This window comes from Cyprinus carpio, chromosome A21, assembly GCF_018340385.1.
Source record: "Cyprinus carpio isolate SPL01 chromosome A21, ASM1834038v1, whole genome shotgun sequence".
Taxonomy (NCBI): Eukaryota; Metazoa; Chordata; class Actinopteri; order Cypriniformes; family Cyprinidae; genus Cyprinus; species Cyprinus carpio.
The window spans coordinates 10779168-10785167 of NC_056592.1; positions in this window are offsets into that span (position 1 = coordinate 10779168).

Below are 6000 nucleotides of genomic sequence, written 5' to 3' on the forward strand. Positions count from 1 at the left end.
TGCAATGAAACTAAATAAATAACTAAACAAAATATAACTCAAAATGTGACATGAAGTGAAGAATCGATTGGCCACGCAATTCATCAGCAGCCATCAGACACAAACAACACAAGAATTCAGCTGAATCAGACACAGATACATGCACCTTGAGTCAATTAAAGAACACTAAGCTGTGTATTCTCAATTGATAGAACATGATCTCAAAGCAGGATTTGTCCAGCGGAATTATGGGAAAGAAGTTGAAGTAGTGCACTGCAGTTAAGTGCTGGTCATTCTCACTAGTCGTACATGTGGCTGTCTGGCAAAGATGCGGTAATTGAGTTTTAGAGAAAGTGCTTTCACAGCAAGAACTGCGTCATGGAGAAATCATTGCAAGGTGAGTCACAGAAATCTGTTTTTATAGGTCAGGTAAGGCAGAGTTGGACAAATTTTTACCACAGTGGCAGAAATGAAATGAACGACTATAACAAAACAATCAATAATAACAACAATAATACAATTCATTTTCAAAATTATTGATCTACAAAATCCATCAATGGATCTACAAATGCCTTTACATTACACTCCAGTGTTTTTTCTCTCTGTATTGATGCACACTCTATGCTGAGAGCCCTTATCATTTACAGCACCCATCTCGGTTAGACACAGACATGAAACACAAATAGAGGTTCTCATACTTTGCAAACTACTGACCTTCTTGACTTGTAATTTTATAGCGAGCAGTTTCAATTAAGAGTCAAAGTCTTTCTTACAGTCTTTTTGGCTTTGTAAAAGTCACTTGAATGATCTCATTCACTGAGCAGAAAGGCCACAATGGCCCCAGATTATCACTGGAACACACTGAGAGAGGATCTCTTTGTTTCTGCAGAGAGGGAAATTATTCAAGGAAATGTCTGTGAGTGAGTCTAGATGGCTGGACAAGAGGAAGGGGTCGGGAGAAGGGGAAGCAATGTTAACCGGGAATATCTCGGACTACCATAGCTGTCCCTGCGGATACATCCATCCGGAATGCTACTGAATAGTGTTGAGATTATGTAGCTATCAGAAGGGAGCTTTCACTAATGTCTCAATCAAACTGTGGCTGTATGGAGCAGCTGTTCTTCATATTGAATTTCTGCTCTATGCCATTTTTTTTTTCATTCAGAGTGTCAGAAACATTTTGTTGTAATATTATTGGAACAATCTTTACTTCAGGATGTTCATTAGGTGGTTTGACAATTGTACTGAAGGTTACAGGAAGCACTATTACAGATATGCAATCCTGACTGCTGAGGAAGCTGTGAAAATTGTCAGAGAAAAACAACCAGAGGCCTGTGCAGTGGCAAGCTTCAGGGAATGGATGGACAAATGGAGATATAGCAGGACAATTGAGCGAGGGGGGGTGGGGGTGACGTATTGAGATATTGAGCAGAATCAATCACTCACGTGACCATCCCCCTCCATAGGTCACCTTGATGCCTCCAGTGTTAACAGAACACTTGCATACACATATTCTCCTTTATAACACCAGAGGTATCCTCCACAATCTTGGTGTCCGAGACTGAATTGCCTCCACATCCACTAACAAAGAAAAATGTATGCTATTTTTAGGCTCCTGTAAAAAAACAAAACAAAGAAAAAAGAAAGCTTGTCTCTTCCAAAGGCCAGAATGAAACTGAGAAAAAACTCATAAATAATGATTAGAAAAGGAGGAGAAGTTGGGAGAAACATTCTTACAGTTTAAATCCAATAAGAAGAGTGCCTGACATAGCTTGGTTTAACAGCAGAGAAATCACAAGGGTGTCTGGGAAATAAAGATATAGCAAAATGGTATACTGTAAAGAACATCATTTTGTATTGATTCGTATACAGCAAAGTCATTGCATGCTGCAGTGGTTTTGCTTCAGGTTTTTCCTCAGATATTACTTTGTGCTTTCCTATTTGTATAATACTTTTTTTTTCTAGTTTGATGCTGTCATGAATATCTATTTATTTCATTAGAATATTTCTGTCTGTTTGAATAAATAAGTAAAATGTTTTGTTGATAATGTCACCCATCTTATAGTCATACTTCAGTGAGAGATTTAGTTTTGAACTTAGTAAGGGATCTGAACGAATCACTGGGTGAGACACTTGCTGTCTTTGAAACTTGACAGCACATGACTATCAAGACTGTCCCAAGTCTATGGCTTCATCTGAAATTGCATACTTCCCTACTATATAGTGGCTGAAAAAACAGTATGTGAAGAATATAGTATGTCAAAATACACAGTATTCATAGCTAAAAGCTTCCAGATGACCCACTACTTCCGGCAAGATTCTGAAGTGTGCATTCAATGGGCACTTTACTATCCCATGAGGCCACGGGAGAGATGAATTGTAAATGACAGTAAAATGACACATCACTGGTAGGTCACATGACAAAATGGCCAATGTAGTACATCCAAATTCTTAGTTTACTCATTCATACTACATAGAATATAATTACTTATTTAAAAGAAGTACCTACTCAGAGTAGCTACTCAGATACTAAGATCATGTTCAGGAACTCATGTCCACAAAATTGCAAGATGTCAAGAAAACCTTTATAGTGCATGTTAAATTAATAAGTTATTGCATATACTTTGGTAGTAAAATGTAAAGTGTTGCATATTTTTTTACCACGATGAGTATGTGCATTTTGTAAAACATCTGCTTCTTCTCACTTAGGCCTAATTAAATTGTGTCATCTGCTATATAGGGACTACTGAACAGACATTTATAAATGTATTTTAAAGTGCAAAGTATTAAAAATCAAAATATGCAGGCTACATAAAGCTCCCTAATAAGTTTTTAGAACACTATGATTTAGTGTGTCCTAATCAAAAGTTCTACCCACACTTGTAGTCTTCACACCTACTTGAACACTATACGTCATGTAAGTAGACAAGTAGTCAGCAAGTGTTGATATTTGGTGAGAATTAGTCTGTTTGGTGATTCGTTTACATTGACTCATTAAAAAGAACCTGTTCATAAGAGTCATTTGCCTCATCATTTGACTTGCGCCCCAGCAGTTGAGAACCACTTTATACTTTAATAATAACACACTCAAATTAAAGTGAGCCATAAATTATTGTGTCCCTCCATTACTGCATTTTTATTACCAAAAGACAACAGGCACTTACTGGTGATAGGCTTTATAAACAGCTGTTTTACATCTAGACATGAGATAAATGTGGATGATTTTAAGTTCTGCAGCAGCTGTCTGGCTCCTCTTTATAATCTCTTTAGGAAGTTATGATGAACCGCAGCGTCCCATATACTGACACAGATCAATGGGTGAATGAATGACTCTCCATATCTTTTCATCTATCTTCATCTGATATCTCATTAGACAATAAAAAATATGACTCAGCAAGTAAGAGATGTGTTATTTCACTGTCCACTGAAATGGGCCCAATGTAGTTGTGATTGATGAAGTCTTTATCATACTGAATCAGCGAAGTATAATGTACCTGGAGAAAGCCATCCATTAGCATTCACATTCTTTGCATGGTAGTTGCTCAGCTCGACCCGGATGCTGTCATTTTCACTTCATGGGCAGTCATTTGTGGTGTTGTGCAAGATCATGCTAGTGTTGGTTTTGCTCCGCAAACTTAAATAGATCCAAACGAAACCACAGCAGAATGAATCACTGTGCGTCTCTGAGTGAGTGATGTGGGGTTTGGTTCCTGAATGAATAATGGTTTTTGAACGACTCAGTTGTCTGGATAAATGAATATATAGTCATAAGTCACCATCTACTGGCTAATTACCTACTGCTATACCATGATTCTAGCCACCTTAAAGTAAGAGTGGGCGTGTCCACCATCCATTTGTAACTTTGCAAAGCTTTCAGTGTCTAGTGTCAGTTATTTTACTGGTGCACATGCAGGTCGTTGTGCTTTTTTTTATAGGCTATTGCAAAAAAAAAATAATGTATTATCATTATCATAAACACACAAATAGCTTTATCATTTACAAACCGCTTTCGTATAGAAAAAATCTTTTTATTTTATATCTTTTTATATTATTACTAATTTTCTTGCAATACTGAGTTTTCAGATATAAACTTAGAATTGCTAGATATAGTCCTTAAACTAGAAATTCTGAAAAGAGAGATATAAACTCCCAATTGAAAATAAATAAATAAATAAAAACCCAGCACATCCTTGAGCCCATTCTGAATTATGCTTCTCCCATCCCCCCTGAGTGCATGATGTGATTTACCACAGAATTACCAATAATGAGACACATTTGATGTTCCTTTGTGTGACATTTTGTCTGTAAAGAACATTGAATCCCAGCGCTAACCTGGGCTCAGAGTTACCTCAGCTATTCATGTTCCTTACGTCAGCTCTGTCTCTTAAAGACAACTGAAGGAGAGAAGAGCAGAAAAGGAGGAGGCCCATAGCACCTCCTGCTCCATAATCATAAATCTGTAATGTTGGACTATATGCTAACTATCCCCCACTGTCCCCCTCTCCTCTTCTCCCTTCTCTTCTGTGGTGTTGTAAATCTGCACTGGACGGTCACTCTGGGGCCAGCTGACTTTATAATGGCTGTACAGCGTGGCAGGTGTCCAATATGGCTGCCGTTGACTGCATCTCTATTACTTGTCAGCGTTGAAGGTGGGTTCAGAATGCAAGGAGAGATGCAGACAGACAGACAGACAAGGTTTGGGACATTGCAGATTGTTCCAGTTCTAATAAAGTTAACCTGTCTCCCGATAACAGTTGCAGGACAGAGTTTTTGGATGTACTTTGCTGTGTTAAGAGACACTTTATGGCCCTACTTCATGCTTCAGCATTGCGCCAGTAATGGTCCACGTTAATCTAAAGTGACAAATGACATTTCACAAGCAACTAGGAGAAATTTTCACTGAGATATTCAGGATTAGTAGGCTAATGTAAAGCAGACTCTCAATATGCACTTGAAGTGGTCTGTATATTTTAAAGGGTTGGATCAAACAAAAATTTAAATGAATTGAAATTAAAAACTGATGCTTTAAAGATTCAAAAAGGCGAGAAATGCACCTTAAAACAGTGGTTCTCAACAAAGACCCACTAAGGGGCCACAGCAAAGCTCCAAGGGAGTCACGACATTACTTAAAGTCATTCAAATTAATATATTATAATTAATACAATTAAAATGCTAATAAATACATAAAATCAACAAATCATGTTTATTTTTGTATTTTCTCCTCTCAGTAATATTGTTTGTGTTTGTTTCCCAGTTTCTGTTTATACAACAAGAGCTTTGTCAAAATTATAGTAGAAATACTGATGAATGTAGTAGAAAAAATTGTCATAAATGTGGTTTATATGGCTCATGTCAATACCAGGTCTTCTGAAGTTGTATGTTAGTTAAGTGTGAGAAACTGACTGAAAAATTTTAAATCATGAAGAAATAATTTAGACTAATTTTGTGAACCAAATCAACCTATTACTTACAAAATCCAACTCAAAAGACTCCTTTGTTAACGAAGTGGACGTTGCTGTCATAAACAATGGACTGACATGATGACGGTGAGTAAATTATGTCATCATTTTTTTATTTGTCAATTTAAGATATTACTTTACATTGAAGTTAACCAAAAAAAAAATCATGCTTGCTGGAAAGTAGAGAAGAGCTCAATGTCTGCATATTATAAAGCTCCCAAAGGTTTCATTCTCTGAAGATACTATTGGAAAAATATTTATGCAACATTCCACATTGTGTCTAGAGTCTCGCAAAACCGAGAACCTTTGCTGGAATGAAAGAATGTTGGCTCATCCAGAACAAATACAAAATCTCACGTGAAAATTACAGACCTCAGCACCTCAAATCCCTCAGATGGCTTCTTAATTCAGTGAAATATGAGATCGACCACAGGTCAGACACACAAACAAGAGATCAGGAGACGAAACTTTGAAAGGATATACAAGCACTGTCAAGAAATGGTAGAAGATTGCATATATCAAAGCATGGCTGTCTCTGGTTTGTATTAAGTGATGAGGAGGC